This window comes from Schistocerca serialis, chromosome 6 (assembly GCF_023864345.2).
Source record: "Schistocerca serialis cubense isolate TAMUIC-IGC-003099 chromosome 6, iqSchSeri2.2, whole genome shotgun sequence".
Taxonomy (NCBI): Eukaryota; Metazoa; Arthropoda; class Insecta; order Orthoptera; family Acrididae; genus Schistocerca; species Schistocerca serialis.
In genome coordinates this window covers 665,279,689-665,295,662 of record NC_064643.1, presented here as the reverse complement: position 1 = coordinate 665,295,662, position 15,974 = coordinate 665,279,689, and positions in this window count along the sequence as shown.

Sequence of the window (15,974 nt, the reverse complement as noted above, 5' to 3'; positions counted from 1 at the left end):
CAACTAAGCAGGACACGGCATAATATTTAGTTGTCGTGACAATATAATTCTTATATCTATACAAAACAAATTGTATACAATCATCAGGAGTGCCCTAGCGAAGTATGATTGTCAATACACATAAACCAGCTGACAGGTAGGATGACAGCAATGTGTGACTCTTTGTTGATGATGCATGCAGCGTATAGGAATATGTCATCTTCTAGTGACTGTAGGAGGATGAAGTAAGACTCGAAAAGAATTTCTATTTGGTGTGGAGAACACCATTGTGGGCTAAATGTGGGGATATGTAAGTAAATGCAGATTAATAAGGAAAACAATCCTGTGAATTTGGAATACAGAATCAGTGATGAGCTGCTTGCCATAGTCACTTCCTCCAAAAATATAGGTGTAACGTCGAAAACCGACATAAAATGGAACGATCACCCAATGTCGACAATTAGATGTCGAATGATTTACCTTGGTTTGCTGGGAGAAATCTGTAAAGTAGATTCCGCATGGAACACTTGTGCGACCCATTCTTGAGTACTGCTCAAGTGTTTCGGACCCCCATCAAGTTGTGTGTAAGGAAGGCTTTATGGCAACTAAGTGTTTTGCTGCTAGATTTACTACTGGTAGGTTCGGTCAACGCGCCAGTGTTACGTATGTGCTCCATGAATTTAAATAGGAAACCCTGGGTGGACGAAGGCGTCTTTTCGTGAAACATAATTGAAATAATCTTTGGAATTGGCACATACGATACACTACAGGACGATTCTACTGTCAACAACGTACTTTTTTCGCATGTATCGCGAAGACAAGGAAAGTAAATTTACCATTCGTACAGAAGTACATACACAGCCTCTCGCTCCACTTTTGTCCGGTACAGGAGGAGGAATGAATAGCAGTAGAAAAGATACGATTCCCCATGCGAAGACGCTTGCTTGCGGATAGCCTATGTAGCAGTAAGAAACTAATTACTGTGCATGTTGTTTTCCCTGTAAGCACTACGTGACTTGAGTAAGTTATTTTACATTTTTTACTCAGTTAAACGCTGATGTTCTCCTCCTACGTTGGTTCAGCAAGTGACAAGCCTGAAGAAAAAGTTTAGTACTCACTCCCCAAGCAGCCAAGTTTCGTCTTAAAACATTGTAAGACAAATGTAAAAAGAACGCAATTACAGTCATAATTCAGGCATTTGCATGTGTCACGTGTTGTCATGTAACATCGATGTTTTGAAAGATGCACACACCCTCACGCTCGATTTCATTGATTCCTGTAAGGCATACGGTAGTTCAGAATAGTCGAATGTCTGTGGGGTTTCTAGCCCACAGTATACGTGCTCGTGAATTCTCACTCCCCAGTCACACACAAGTAGGGTTAATATGGTTACTGTGTGGCGACCTGGGTGTATGGAGTTGGCACTGCACACACACAGCTACACAGAAGCGCGTGGCGCGCGCACGCACACGCACACACACGCACACACGCGCGCACACACACACACACACACACACACACACACACACACACACACTCCCAATCACGTTTTTCCAACTCCTTCTTAAACCTAGACCCCAATCACAGACACATATCTTACCGTCTGTTGAAAACGAAGAGACTAATAAGTATTCACCCCTTAGAGGCGATAATCTTATTATCTCTAGCGCCTATCCCCCACTCAGTTTCGAAACCCTTCTGTGGTTCGATCGCTGCACTCACGTACTTTGGTTCAAGGCACAGTTTATCTTCAAATTAAGCTCCAAAATTTGTAATTGTCTGTGTTAGTAGTCTACGGTAGTGCAAAAGGCATGTTTCTCGATGGATACTACTTGTTTAACTTACATATTAATTCTCATTTGACGCCTAAAACAGTACAATGGACCATCTAGTAACGATTGTGAGTAACAATGTTATTTCCGTGTCTAGGCTATCTGTGTCACTTGCCGATAAAAGGTAAAGTGCCATACTTTATTCAGTGTACTAACGTAACATATAGTTTAATACTGTAAGACATGCATAGTACCTTAATGAGAAGTTCTTATATATCGCTCAAACTGGTCGAGGATGGGTGAAGAATCGACTGTCGATCTCAGAGAATGTCGAGTAAGTGGTTTTCAACTAACGTGTAGCGTCGTTTTTGTGATGGTGTAGCGGAAGGTGAACTGAAAATACTGTATCGGGCTGAGTCTGTCCCTATGATCGTCATTTGAACCTCAATAAGTCGTTGAATTTTACCGACAAGTGAAAAACGGTACCTGTTTCTACTGAAAAGAGAAAGTAAAAGTATGGAGTGCCGGTAATATTCATTGACGTCTACTGCGCCGGCCACTAGAACGCAATGGGAACCACTTGTGCATATCAGTATTATAAAGTGTGACCATATTTCGGCGCATTAGATGTGCGTTGAGATTATACTGAATAGCTGAGTAAGACGGAGACTACAACTGTGCCTCATAGCGTTTAACCAAAATATATTACTTTCAGTAGCGCAAACTTACAGTGATCATGAGTACAGCAACAAAAAGAAACCTGTATTCCTAGAGTACCACATGATTGAACAGTCCAGAACTATTTATAGCATTCCCTTTGCCCAAATCAATCAGATTAAATCGTTAAGTCATGGTCATATAGATATAAGTTTAAGCTGCTGGATTATCCAGTCATAACAATCAAAATTTAAATGGGACTCTTTCATCTTGGTTAAAGTGCCTAGAGCATTTTACTTTGGATCGAACAAGTGAAGAGTTTCCAGGATGAGATTTTCACTCTGCAGCGGAGTGTGCGCTGATATGAAACTTCCCGGCAGATTAAAACTGTGTGCCGGACCGAGACTCGAAATCGGGACCTTTGCCTTTCGCGGGCAAGTGCTCTTTTAATCTACCAGGAAGTTTCAAGTGAAGAGTTCATTACAAAGTAGTTTTGATAGTCGTAAATGGCGGGAATATTTTTCACATCGCGAATAAAATTGATTTCAGAGTATCATATAGTAGATGCAGTGGTAAAGTGTGACCCACGTGAATGGCTATAAAATTTAGGCTCTAAGAATGGGTATGTGCGAGCATTACAGCATGTTAACAGGCTATATGTACATGACGAAGTTAACATAGAAAATTGCTGTATGAATGACTAAAATCAGTTAATTTATGATATCACGAAGATATGCAGAGAAACCGACCCAAAGAGTACGGTGTAGCAAAGTGACACTACATGACACTGCAGCAAACCTATGCAAGAAAACTGGATACTGCCGACGAACCACACTGTATTCTAACTGCAACTTTAAGTGAAAAAGCCAGTACCATCATGCGCTAATCTCAACATCCAGTGGTGAAACTTATAGCCACACTGCAGCAACACCATCTGCTATATGAACTAGTTACCTTAAGCAATGACATCTCTACCAAGGTCCAATCCATCAAACAATGACCAACTATAAGCGATGTAACTCGTATGTGTGGTGAGTCACCGGACTACAACAAATCCCATGGGCCCAGAAACCGTGACCGGAACTACAAACCAGCCACCAATGTATAGTGGCAGCCATGTCCAGACTCAAATGTCAGAACATCTTGACCGGTATGAGCTTCAATTGGTGTGTGAAGACGATTTCCTGGCGCAATAGCAACCCATATTGCTCAAGCTTCAGATCGTGTAAATGGTTTCAAATTGTAGTTTGCACTCGGAAGTAAAGTCTACGAACGTGTGCATGTTTTCACAACCAAGAAGTGATGATACCAAGCAACAGCAATGTACAGACGGTATTTATTGTGCGTTATAGAAGTACATGTTTATTAATTTATGATCTGTCTCATAATGAATTTTTATGCAATAATTTTGACAAGATTCATCTTAGACAGGTTATAGGGATTACTGCATTTAGTGGTGACAGCTGTTTTATTCATTTGAATTAGCTGACGTAGAAGAGTAAGGGCTTATATAACGTGTTAACTGGTAGGAGGGTCTGGGTTACCAATGGGTTCCTTCATAACATTTGCCAGTAAATTTTGTATATTGTGGATAGTAAAGTTGTCTTCTGAGCCAAAGCAAGAGGTTTAGGTTGTAGGAACTGGTAAAATGGAGGAGTTGCAGGAAGATAATGGTGATTCAGGACTTAGTGGATGTGGACAGTCAACTGAGAGCCATTTAGGCCATTCAAATGGCTATTCTGATACCCCAACAAAACCAGAAAGAGATGAGACAAGTGTAAATGTGGAACAGTAAAATAAAAATTAGATCAGTTCGGGATCCAGTTATCCGAAGGAAACAAAGCTCCCAAGAAACTAATGAGAATAGTTCACAAGTCACCAAAGACATTACAGAGAAGATGTCACAAGAAATCAAAAATTGTTCAATTGGTTCTGAGCACTATGGGACTTAACTGCTGAGGTCAACAGTCCCCTAGAACTTAGAACTACTTAAACCTAACTAACCTAAGGACATCACACACATCCATGCCTGATGCAGGATTCGAACCTGCGACCGTAGCGGTCGCGCGGGTCCAGACTGTAGCGCATAGAAGCGGTCGGCCACTCCAGCCGGCTCACAGGAAATCGAACAGTTTATTGAGAAGATATTCCAAGAAAAAGATGATGTGAAGAAGTGTTGCAGGAGAATCAAAAAATATTCAAGAGATAACCACAAGATACAAGTACCTAATTACAGCAGAATCTGGCTAAACTGCAAGGGAATATGGGTGGAACGTGGGTGGAGATAAGAGAAAAAGATAAGGAAGATTAGTGCTACCTAAAATTGAAGTTGGAGGATATATTTAAGATGTTGAGAGACTCCAAGACAAACTGATTGAAACTAAATTAACTGAACTGACTATAAGTTTACAGGATTACGTAGAAGTACAGACACAACAGAACAATCGAAATGAATGCAAGAGATCAGTCATCTACAGGAAGAGGTATAAGACCTAAAGAATAAAATGGAAGAGGTCGACTGGGAAACAAGTAATTCAACCTTGACGTGGAGAGATGGTAATGTTATTACATTACTGACCATTGACTGCAGCTACATGTGGGTTAACACAAGGAAGATGTACAAACTGCTTCCAGTGGTTTTAACTAAGTAGTTGAAATGAGTTTTCCTGGCACAAATTAGAGATGTAGACAAAATCTGTTTCGCAGTGACTAGAATGGAGGACGAAGCTTTCACCTGCAAAGTCAAGAAGAAAGAAAATTATAGTAATTACAGTCACTATCATGAGGAATTTCAGAAGAAGCACTAGTTCAAGAGGCTTCACTGTGCAACAATTCAAAATTTACTACATCAAAAATATCTCATCATGTTGATGTGCACCATGAGAGAACTTTCTGAACATTTATGGGAACTGAATGAAATCTTAGAGCAATTATTAAACGAAGAAATTATGAAATCCATACTTAAGAAAATGTTAAGTGAAAGTATATAAAAACCTAATCTGGAAACCTGACTGCAGACAGGGGTGCAATGTGTAACCTCCCCCTCACTTATCGACCTTAATGACAGGAAAAATTAAACCACGTGTACCTAATGGAAATTTGGGAAAAGCAATCGTCACCACAGTTAATCTGTCGGTTAAGAGGGTGGAAAGGGTTACATCTAAATGAAAGGAAAAATGCAAATGAAACTGGTGGAAATTAATTTTGAAAAGGGGTAAAGTTAATAAAGAAAGTAAATGTGCGGACGTTACGTTAAAAATTACCTGGCATTAATTAGATATTTGAGATTTGGGGAAAATTACGGTCGCTAGTCCTATGGACAACTACTATAATAACTGAAAGAACAGGTTGTTGCACATATATTTAGCACTAAAAGTGGGGCAACTGAAGGTTGACACATGTGTGAAAACTGAATGTTTGTCAGAAGTAATCAATTTTGCTACACTCTGACTTAATTTAGCAAAAGAATTAATAAAACCGGAAAATCGAAACTTAATTTAGTGATTGAAATTAATAGTGAGCTTTGTTTCTGAAGCACTACGAAATTTAGTAAAATAAGCTTAGTCTTTGGCTACCTCAACGATCATTTCAAAAGCTACTTGCTGCTACGCAATTTAGATATAAGAGATTTAACTTTTAACTTGAATTAAATGAATTTGAACAATTAACAATAGTAAAATTTAGTACATACCACGCTCAGCTGCAGTCACAAGTAAGCTACAATATGGTAACAATACTCGCAGTCTTAATTTGTGCTTGTGTAATCTAAATATTGTAGCCAGCTATGAATACTTTAACTGAACTTTGAAATTAATGCAGTGAAATGGAATCATATTACTTAAATGCTGGCGTTTGAATTTCAACGACACTCGGGTTCATTCCGGAAAAGGAAGGGACCCTGCTTGGTAATTCAATTGGGACAATGAGCAACATAGGTTCATGCTAAGACGCTGAAATTTTTTGAGGCCAATTGAACAATATTAAAAGCAGAGGTCTGCCATACAGTTCTAAAAGTTTTCATGCTTTCAGTCTTCCTTGTTGGTTGATTGAAGGTTTGAAGTCGTCGATCGAGGAGGTGGCGACAAACACTCATTGTCGGCCATAACTGCTGCAAAATCTTGATGGTGGCGCGCCTTCTTCTCGACACGGTCACCAGGCGAAACAGGCTGTTGATGTTTGCCTGCTAATGTTTCCCGTCAGCAACGCCATGCCAGAAAGTATATAACAAGTAGAGCGCAATTACATGCTGCCAAACTCCGGAAGCACGGCAACTCGCGGGAGAATCTCTCACCACACCTGCTCCACCGCCCTACTCCAGCCTGAATCTGTTCTGCCCGCGCTCCACGCGGCAGAGTTAACACTACCCAAGATCGTATACACTTTGGTTGTCCACACGACCTATCGCTGTAATCGTTCGATAGCATAGTTTTCCCTAGGCAAGACCCAGCGTAAAAATACAAATAGTATTTACAAAACAAACCAATTATACATCTACCTAAATGCGTAATTATATATATACAAATAGTAAAACAATTACAATATATAAAGATACAGAAATGTCTTATCTTCAGGTAACAAAATAAGGAAAAAGCTTATAGTACAATAGACGGAAATAGGAGGATATGCATTTCCGGCATTACAACTGAGTGAGGCACTGGAACATTTAGAGCCCATTCACTCTCAGGAAAGTGACTGAACAGATAAGCAAAGTTTAGGAAGACATGATTATAACCTTGTTACATCTGATAACTCACCGTTTTACAGAGAACAAGCCGGTTGTAATCAGTATTGGAACCATGGAAAAGGCTGCCAATTTAAGGATGAACACAGGAGAGAAAGTGATTCAGGGAATCATGTGAGGGTAGAATACAGACATATGAATAACGAAAACTACAAATGTGGAAATGTAGGGCATGCGCAAATCCTTTGCTGGTGTACCAGCTCGCGATTGTTAAATGCACAGGTGTGTTAGACTTTACTTCCATTTTAAAGGTTCGCTCCTCTTCCACCTTTCCTACCCACATAAGAAGAAAATAGTGGAAGTTTCTATGTAGAGTAACTAGTGGCGGTCCAAATATTTCAGTCTCCAACAATTTAGTATAAACTGTGAAACATGGATCGAAATAATGTGAAATGAATGTAATGTAATAGTGATAATACATAAGAAACCATGTTTTTAATATTTGTTAAAAATCAAAACTACAAAAATAGTTGTGTGAAAATGAATAGAGGTAAGCACCACATTACAAAGGAAAAATATTGAGCGAAGCTACATACTGTCAGTGACGAATTACGTGTAACCGTTTGGATTGGTTTCATGAGTCATGAAAGAGCAGAAGAAATGCAAATAACTGAAGTTCCATAACAATTGACGACACTGATAGCTAGAAAAATATGTAAAATGATGTACACATGAAGAGCTACATATTTTGATGAAAATTTTGAATATAAGTATAATTAATTTTATGATACAATTGATATTTAGAGATTTGATGCAGCATGGGAGAGTATGTAGGTATTTACAGCAGTAAGTGAGCATCATTAATGTGGATTAGAGAGCAAATAATTGAAGAAAATTAAACTGAGTTGAGACAGATATATGTAATAAGGGCTTATGAGAGTGGAAAGGTATGGCATTCAAAGTATTTTAATAAAATTACCTGAACAATGTTATGTATGTATATATATATATATATATATATATATATATATATATATATATATATATATATATATATGTGTGGGGGGGGGGGCGTTAATGAAAAAGTGTGATAATATCAGTCTGATAGTGTTATTCATGAAATTGCTAACGACTGATAATGTAATCATCCTGTAAACTAGTGGTTATTAAATGGATACATTTATATCAGGCTTCTCAAGTAGGATTCTGGCATTGTTTAACAAATAATGAGTACAAGAATTTCAAATTTTGAGTCATGTCAATAAAACAAGGAAGTATTGTACTAATCTCATTGACAATGGTAATAGTTCTTTAACGATAATAAATTAACTATGTCATAGTAAAATAGCCATTTCCTCTATAACTTCCTTCTGGACAAGCACATTAGTTATAGCTGTCTGCATTGTTGTATAAGAGATGTTGAGCATTAACTTATCATCTGCATTTTTGACTAACCAAACGGGAAGTGGAGTATTGTCTACTAGCTGTATAATTTTAATGCACTGAATTGGTCTTGTTTCTTATACTTCATATGAGTAGGTGGGTACAGATAAGAATGTAACAGTAATTCATCATATTTCCTGTTTCCCCTTCATGTTCAGTGGCTGATGTGAGCTGAAATGACGATTATTCAAAATGTTTCAAATGGATCTGACCACTGTGGGACTTAACATCTTAGGTCATCAGTCCCCTAGAACTTAGAACTACTTAAACCTAACTAACCTAAGGACATCACACACATTCATGCCCGAGGCAGGATTCGAACCTGCGACCGTAGTGGCCGCGCGGTTCCAGACTGAAGCGCCTAGAACCGCTCGGACACACTGGCCATCTTTTAATGGTAGTGAAAAGGACAGATAAAACATTCAGAAAGACAGTAACTGAAATGTGTTACTGAAATAAGTGAATGTATCTGTGCTCTGCTGCGAAATAAGAGACTACCAATGGTGATGTTGTTAACGTCCGACGGAGCCCACAGTAGGGAGAGATTCATTGTAACTGAAAGAAAAGCAAAATTTGTGAACTTAATTATCCTTTTATTAACTATTTCGCAATTTTATGTGATACATTCTTGGAGACAGATCACTGCAGGAGTCGGACGGAGTTTGCATACGGCACTGGGTAGATTTTATTGTTATTTCTTTAATTTATGTTAATTATCATCCCTTTTGTAATTCATTACGACTTTTTCTATTTGGTTTTCCGCCTGAGGGACCAAAGAAGTCTTTCAGGGTCAGGATGCTGAGGGAGCCGCCATCGGCTAACCAGAGATAATCATATTTCCTCACACTGATCGAAAGTAGGTAGAGAATCGATTGTCAAGCGGCGTGAGTAGCAATTGAGTGATATTGTAGGCGAGCAGTTTGTGGAGTGCATGTTGCGATGATGTAGCGAAAGGTGTATTGAAAGAATCCTGTCTGGTGATTGTCCTCCATCGCCCAGGGTTCACCCTCAGAAAATCGTTAAATTAGACCTGTTATTGAAAAAAAACTATCTATGTACACTAAATAGTGAATATAAAAATACTGAGTGCTGATAATAAATACTTGCATCTACCGAGCAGGCCATGTGTGCACGATACTGTCATATTTGATGATATTTTGGAGAATTACACTACGCTGAGTTTAGAATGAACAGATGTGTAAGATGAAGGTACTGACTGTCTTCTGTTGTGTTTAAGGATGATATATTATAGCCGGCCGAAGTGGCCGTGCGGTTAAAGGCGCTGCAGTCTGGAACCGCAAGACCGCTACGGTCGCAGGTTCGAATCCTGCCTCGGGCATGGATGTTTGTGATGTCCTTAGGTCAGTTAGGTTTAACTAGTTCTAAGTTCTAGGGGACTAATGACCTCAGAAGGTGAGTCCCATAGTGCTCAGAGCCATTTGAACCAACCATATATTATATTGAGTGGTGTAAATTCATAGTAACCTTCATTACTGTATAACCTATAATTATGGAGGATACTACTGCTGAATAGACCAATAATCGTTCTAGTATGCCCATGTCTATACCAATAACCGTAAACCATTAGGTCAGGGTCACGTAGATCAGAGATCAGCTAGCTGGATTATTCAAGATTTGGTCTTTGTATCCAATAGGCCAATCAGAGAGCTTCTAAACTGACACACACATATTTGTATCACCCAGTTACAGCCCAGTAGTATACTGCCCATTAAAATCGAAACAGCTAAGCAATAAACATATCCTAGAAACAGTCACCCCTGCACCTCACTTGGTGATCAAACACGACTGACGTTCGATCTTTGCATCCACTTTGATGCTAGACTAAATGGACTCGCAAGTTAAGTGGCATAAAGTTATTCCCTCTTCTCACGCCGTCCCCCATAATCTCCAAGCACGATTACGTGGCAAACAATAGCAATCAGCAAGGAAATGAATTGCTGAAATCCCACGATAAGAGCAGTAATATCTGTTGACAAGGTTCCACAAATACTGTAGCACGGGGAACTATCATGAAATCACTCATTTGAAGCCAAGAACAACGAGATATATGGGCCCTGTAGCGTACGTCACAGCACTTGACACTGCAGGTCTTATGTGTGTCAATGGGGGCATCCGACCATTTTTAATCATCCTTTAGTAAATTATAGGGGAAACCTCTCGATAACACACAACAAACTTAAACACATTTAGAGGGTACCTCCACTGATGTATTGATATCTTGTGGGACCTGCACAGAGCTGAATGTTCGGGATGTATGGCAGGCAAGGCGGCTAGTGTCACGTGACAAGTTCGTTGTGGCGCCAGTATTTCTCGTCATCCCCACTGGGAGCCAACCTCTGCCATGTTAGCTGCCGCAAACATCAGCTTCTGGTGAAAGTGTCTTGATAAAAGATGTGAGCTTGTATCATTTACAGCTGTACTAATCATTCTCATAATAGTCTTTCCATTCGTACATGTACCCGTTCAAGACATATGTTCCTTGATATATATTTATTTCTGTTCCATTATTTGTTTTTCTCTTGTGCTTTTATTTACGGTTGGCTTCAAAACTCCAACAGTCCATCTGGAAAAGGCGCATGGATGAAAGCTGTGAGAAGGAAAGAGTGGAAACCAGCTAAACATAGTAGAATATGTTCTTAGGTTTTTCGGGAAGAGAACAGAGACTGGACATCAGTTTCGACAGTCTGCAGTAAGGAAAATGGTAGATGACGAAAACAGTTGTTTACTTCTTTTCTTGGTGATTAGAAAGGTACAACAAAGTTACATTAACGATGAGAAGTTAATCGTATTACTAGATCAAATATGTATTTAAGACCACAAAAATCATGGAAATACCTTACTGATGTTGCATTAATTACGAAGTCATTGTAACGTGATTTAATAAAAACAAATTTTCGACGCACATGGCAGAAATTAAGAACAAGAAGCAAACGTAAAAAGTAGTAAGAGTCTGCTAATGTCTTTGGGCATGTAACATGGCTGCGACGACTTCAAGGAACATCCATAGTAAGCCTTTAGTACCATCCCTCTTTATTACATCTCCACATTCCCAGACGATGTAAATTTCGATCTCCGACTACGGTTGAAAGATCAATCCTTCCCTCAAAATTTAAATAGCACTTTAAAGAATCTCAAAATTGTCTATATTATTTATCAAAATACGTAATCATTTGCTTTATAAAAGCAAAAACACACGTGGCTCACCTTAGTGACACTTCTGGTGTAACTTACAGGTTGCGTTACATATGCGCTGACTGTGGCTTGATTTTTGTATTCCACTTGGTGCAAGTTTCAGTGAATCATCTCACTATGTCACGATATTATTTCCACGTCTGATTTGTCTGTAATCTTGCCTTCTAACAATAGAAAACACGTACTGCTTAATTTGTTGATACTGTTGTAACTTCCTGTCTGAGGTGCGCAGGAGACATGAAACACAGCAATGGAACTTCTCAATGATATTTCCACACACGAAGACGCCATCACTGACAGTATTCAAGGCTCGAGAGACCTTTAATGCTGTGTATCACTTAAACTGCAACAATAGCTACATAAACGATAGTGCTTCACCTCATCAAGCCCACTTTGTTGGAGAAGGTGGTAAAGCTTAATGTCCTATGTTAGACAAACGTGAATAATCTTATGAACGGGTAAACATAGCTTTTCTTACGTTCTGTCTTATGCTTTCTCGAAGTTTTCTTCAACTGGAGATTAAATATATGAACTATCATCATCTACTGTTTTTAGGAGTTTTTCAGAAATCCTTCCCCTTACCAAGCGCCATTTTATGATAAAGAAAATAAAATGTTACGTTCTACACTACAAAAATGTAATTAGGGATACTGTCCATCTAATATAGCTTTTTATCACAGAGGGTTGAAAGCTCGACAATTATCAATAGGAAATTTTGTTCCAGGACACTCTGAAAAGTGTAGATACTGCATTTCCTTTCCTTGTCCTAATAAATCACTAAACAATACAAAGAGTTAATTCCAGGAGGAGATTTACGAGATGTTTATCTGCCAATGTGAAATTTCCGCCGCTTCAGCGCGACAAAGTGAACTAAAAATTACGCTTTTAAAGAGATCATTGTTGCGGTATACTACTTAAACTACATATTTTCGTATTATTTTCACACTGTCATTTATGCAGATTCGCTTCAACACCGCAAGTAGTTCAACCAGGAGAATATACCACATTAGATGGTAATGAAATACAATACACATTTTTTCATTAACATTACAGACCGTTTTAGTCAGTTTACTCCTACACAGTTACCCTACGTGTCAGAAACTGATGCACGTGCAGTCCGCATCTCTGTAATAAGAGAAATATAAAACATACCTAAGTTAGAAAATGTAGACATGTCTTGACTTGTATGAGGTATTGCAGACTAATCACATTAATAGACATTTTAACACTGTCCCACTGACATCACGTCGATGTGGCTCCTCCACCCACTGCACCCTCCTCTGTACTACACCTGGATATAAAGCAATATTTTGTTGAGATATTTTTAATAAAATGGAGACTTGTGAATGCCTAACCAAGCATGAATTCAGTATGAAAGGGGACTGCCAGTGCGTTAACAACTATAATAGAGATGGAATGGATCGTTCAGTATGGGTGAGCTCCTATTGGCTCGTTTGAAATCAATTTTCGATGAGAAGGGGACACTCTCCTATGGTCTCTGTTCGCGGAATTTTCTTATGATCACTTTTCTTCTGCTGCGTTACGTGGTTGGAGGAATGTACTATTTTTCTAGACACCCGGAACAGTTGACGTTCATTCAACAGATCGAGCACCCATGACTTAACCAGTCTTATTGGATGGAGGGGGCGATTGGAGTCCCATGGCGGTCTGGTACATGTTCGGAACGGGGGGTTGAGTAATACACTTCCGGCCTTTAAAATTGCTACACCAAGAAGAAGTGCAGATGATAAACGGGTATTTATTGGACAAATATATTATACTACAACTGACATGTGATTGCATTTTCAGGCAATTTGGGTGCATGGATCCTGCGAAATCAGTACCTAGAACAACCACCTCTGGCCGTAATGACGGCCTTGATACGCCTGGGCATTGAGTCAAACAGAGTGTGGATGGCGTGTACAGGTACAGCTGCCCATGCAGCTTCAACACCATACCACAGTTCATCAAGAGTAGTGACTGGTGTATTGCGACGAGCCAGTTGCCCGTACAGGACCTCCAACATGCGGTCGTGCAGTATCCTGCTGAAATGTAGGGTTTCGCAGGGATCCATTGAAGAGTAGAGCCACGGGTCGTAACACTTCTGAAATGCAACGTCCACTATTCAAAGTGCCGTCAATGCGAACAAGAGTTGACCGAGACGTGTAACCAATGGCACCCCGTACCATCACGCCGGGTGATACGCCATTATAGCGATGACGAATACACACTTCCAATGTGCGTTCACCGCGATGCCGCCAGACACGAATGACACTGTCATGATGCTGTAAACAGAACCTGGATTCATCCGAAAAAATGAGGTTTTGTTATTCGTGCACCCAGGTCTGTCGTTGAGTACACCATCGCAGGCGCTACTGTCTGAGATGCAGCATCAAGAGTAACCGCAGCGATGGTCTCCGAGCTAATAGTCGATGCTGCTGGAAACGTCGTCGAACTGTTCGTGCAGATGGTTGTTGTCTTGCATACGTCCCCATCTGTTGACTCAGGGATCGAGACGTGGCTGCACGATCCGTTACAGCCATGCGTATAAGATGCCTGTCATTTCGACTGCTAGCGATACGAGGCCGTTGGGATCCTACACGGCATTCCGTATTGCCCTCCTGAAGCCACCGATTCCTTATTCTGCTAACAGTCATTGGATCTCGACCAACGCGAGCAGCAATGTCACGATACGATAAACCGCAATAGCGATATGCTACAATCCAACCTTTATCAAAGTCGGAAACGTGATGGTACGCATTTCTCATCCTTACACGAGGCATCACAGCAACGTTGCACCAGGCAACGCCAGTCAATTTCTGATTGTGTATGAGAAATCGGTTGGTAACTTTCCTCGTGTCAGCAGGTTGTAGGTGTCACCAATGGCAGCAAGCTTGTGTGCTTGCTCAGAAAAGTTAATAATTTGCATATCACAGCATCTTCGTCCTGTCGGACAAATTTCGCGTCTGTAGCACGTCATCCTCGTGGTGTAGCAATTTTAATTCCGTTCCGTGATCTTCAAGCGCGTAGGTTGTGAAATCCAAACAAGAAGTGACGGAAACACAGCGGAATAGACTACCATCTGACAATCAAGGTACTTTCGTTATCTTACCTTCAGCGCGGATACACAGAAAATTATGTCGACTGGTCTCACTTTTCCCTTGTCGAGCAGTGTATATTTTTCCATTTCACTTTATCTTAGTCACCCCTTTGGATCATTTCTCATTCGATGATGAATAAGGGAAAAACCGTACGTCAACACAGCAACCTGAATATTGCGAAGTGTGTCCATGTAATGCATGTGTTACAAGCACTGTTTGAGGAAAATATATTTACATTTCGTGAAACAAATCTGTCGTTTATTAGTCTTGTGAATATACTGGTCATAACAGACTGTTCCACATTGTTCCTTCACTGACCTGTGCTTTCGTAGTGATTTGAATTGTTATCCCTGAAATATTGAATGTACGAATATGAGGATGAATGAAGCGCTGCGTGGCAGAACATGCACATCTCCGTATTTTAAGATCTCTCTTATTTGGCTTCAGCCATTGAAACGGGAGTACGTCCCATGTGAGAGTATGTAAGCACCCATATCTACTGGCGAGCTACCTGTACCATAGTCACACCGGGAAACGTGACGGTTGGTATTTAATTTTCTTCACATGGAAGCACGTAATGGGTTTAAAATTGCTAACGGTAGTGATATTGTAAATATTACTCTTGGGCAGTCGCAGAAAAATGGTGGGTAAGGTACATTAGGTAAATATCTACGTCCTGGCCTTAGACTGGCCAATCGAATAGGCACGACAGCTGTGTCATCTTCTGCCAGTCATCGGACGCAGCATGCTGACAGAACACAGTTCTACCGCTTGTTGTGGTTCTTCCTGACCTCGGAACCACTAAAACCGCTCGAGCAGATACTCAGCCCATGAGGCTGCGTGCATCCCGTGCCAGTCCTCCCACCAAAGAAAGTACCCTGGCAATATCGGAAATCGAGACTGGATGCCCCGCATAACTGTCATCCACACATAACACTCCGCTACGCAGGTGATATCGAAGAAAGAGGAATATTCCCATACGTGCCGTGAACTACTCGCCCACATTTCCACTAGCGCTTGCAAATGAAGCACCTGCTGAGGCTGCTTTCCCCTTTAAACGCGTACCTCCTTTTTAAAAGTGGTGAAGCTGTTGGTGGCGCACACGACGTGCTCGGTGCGGAAACACGT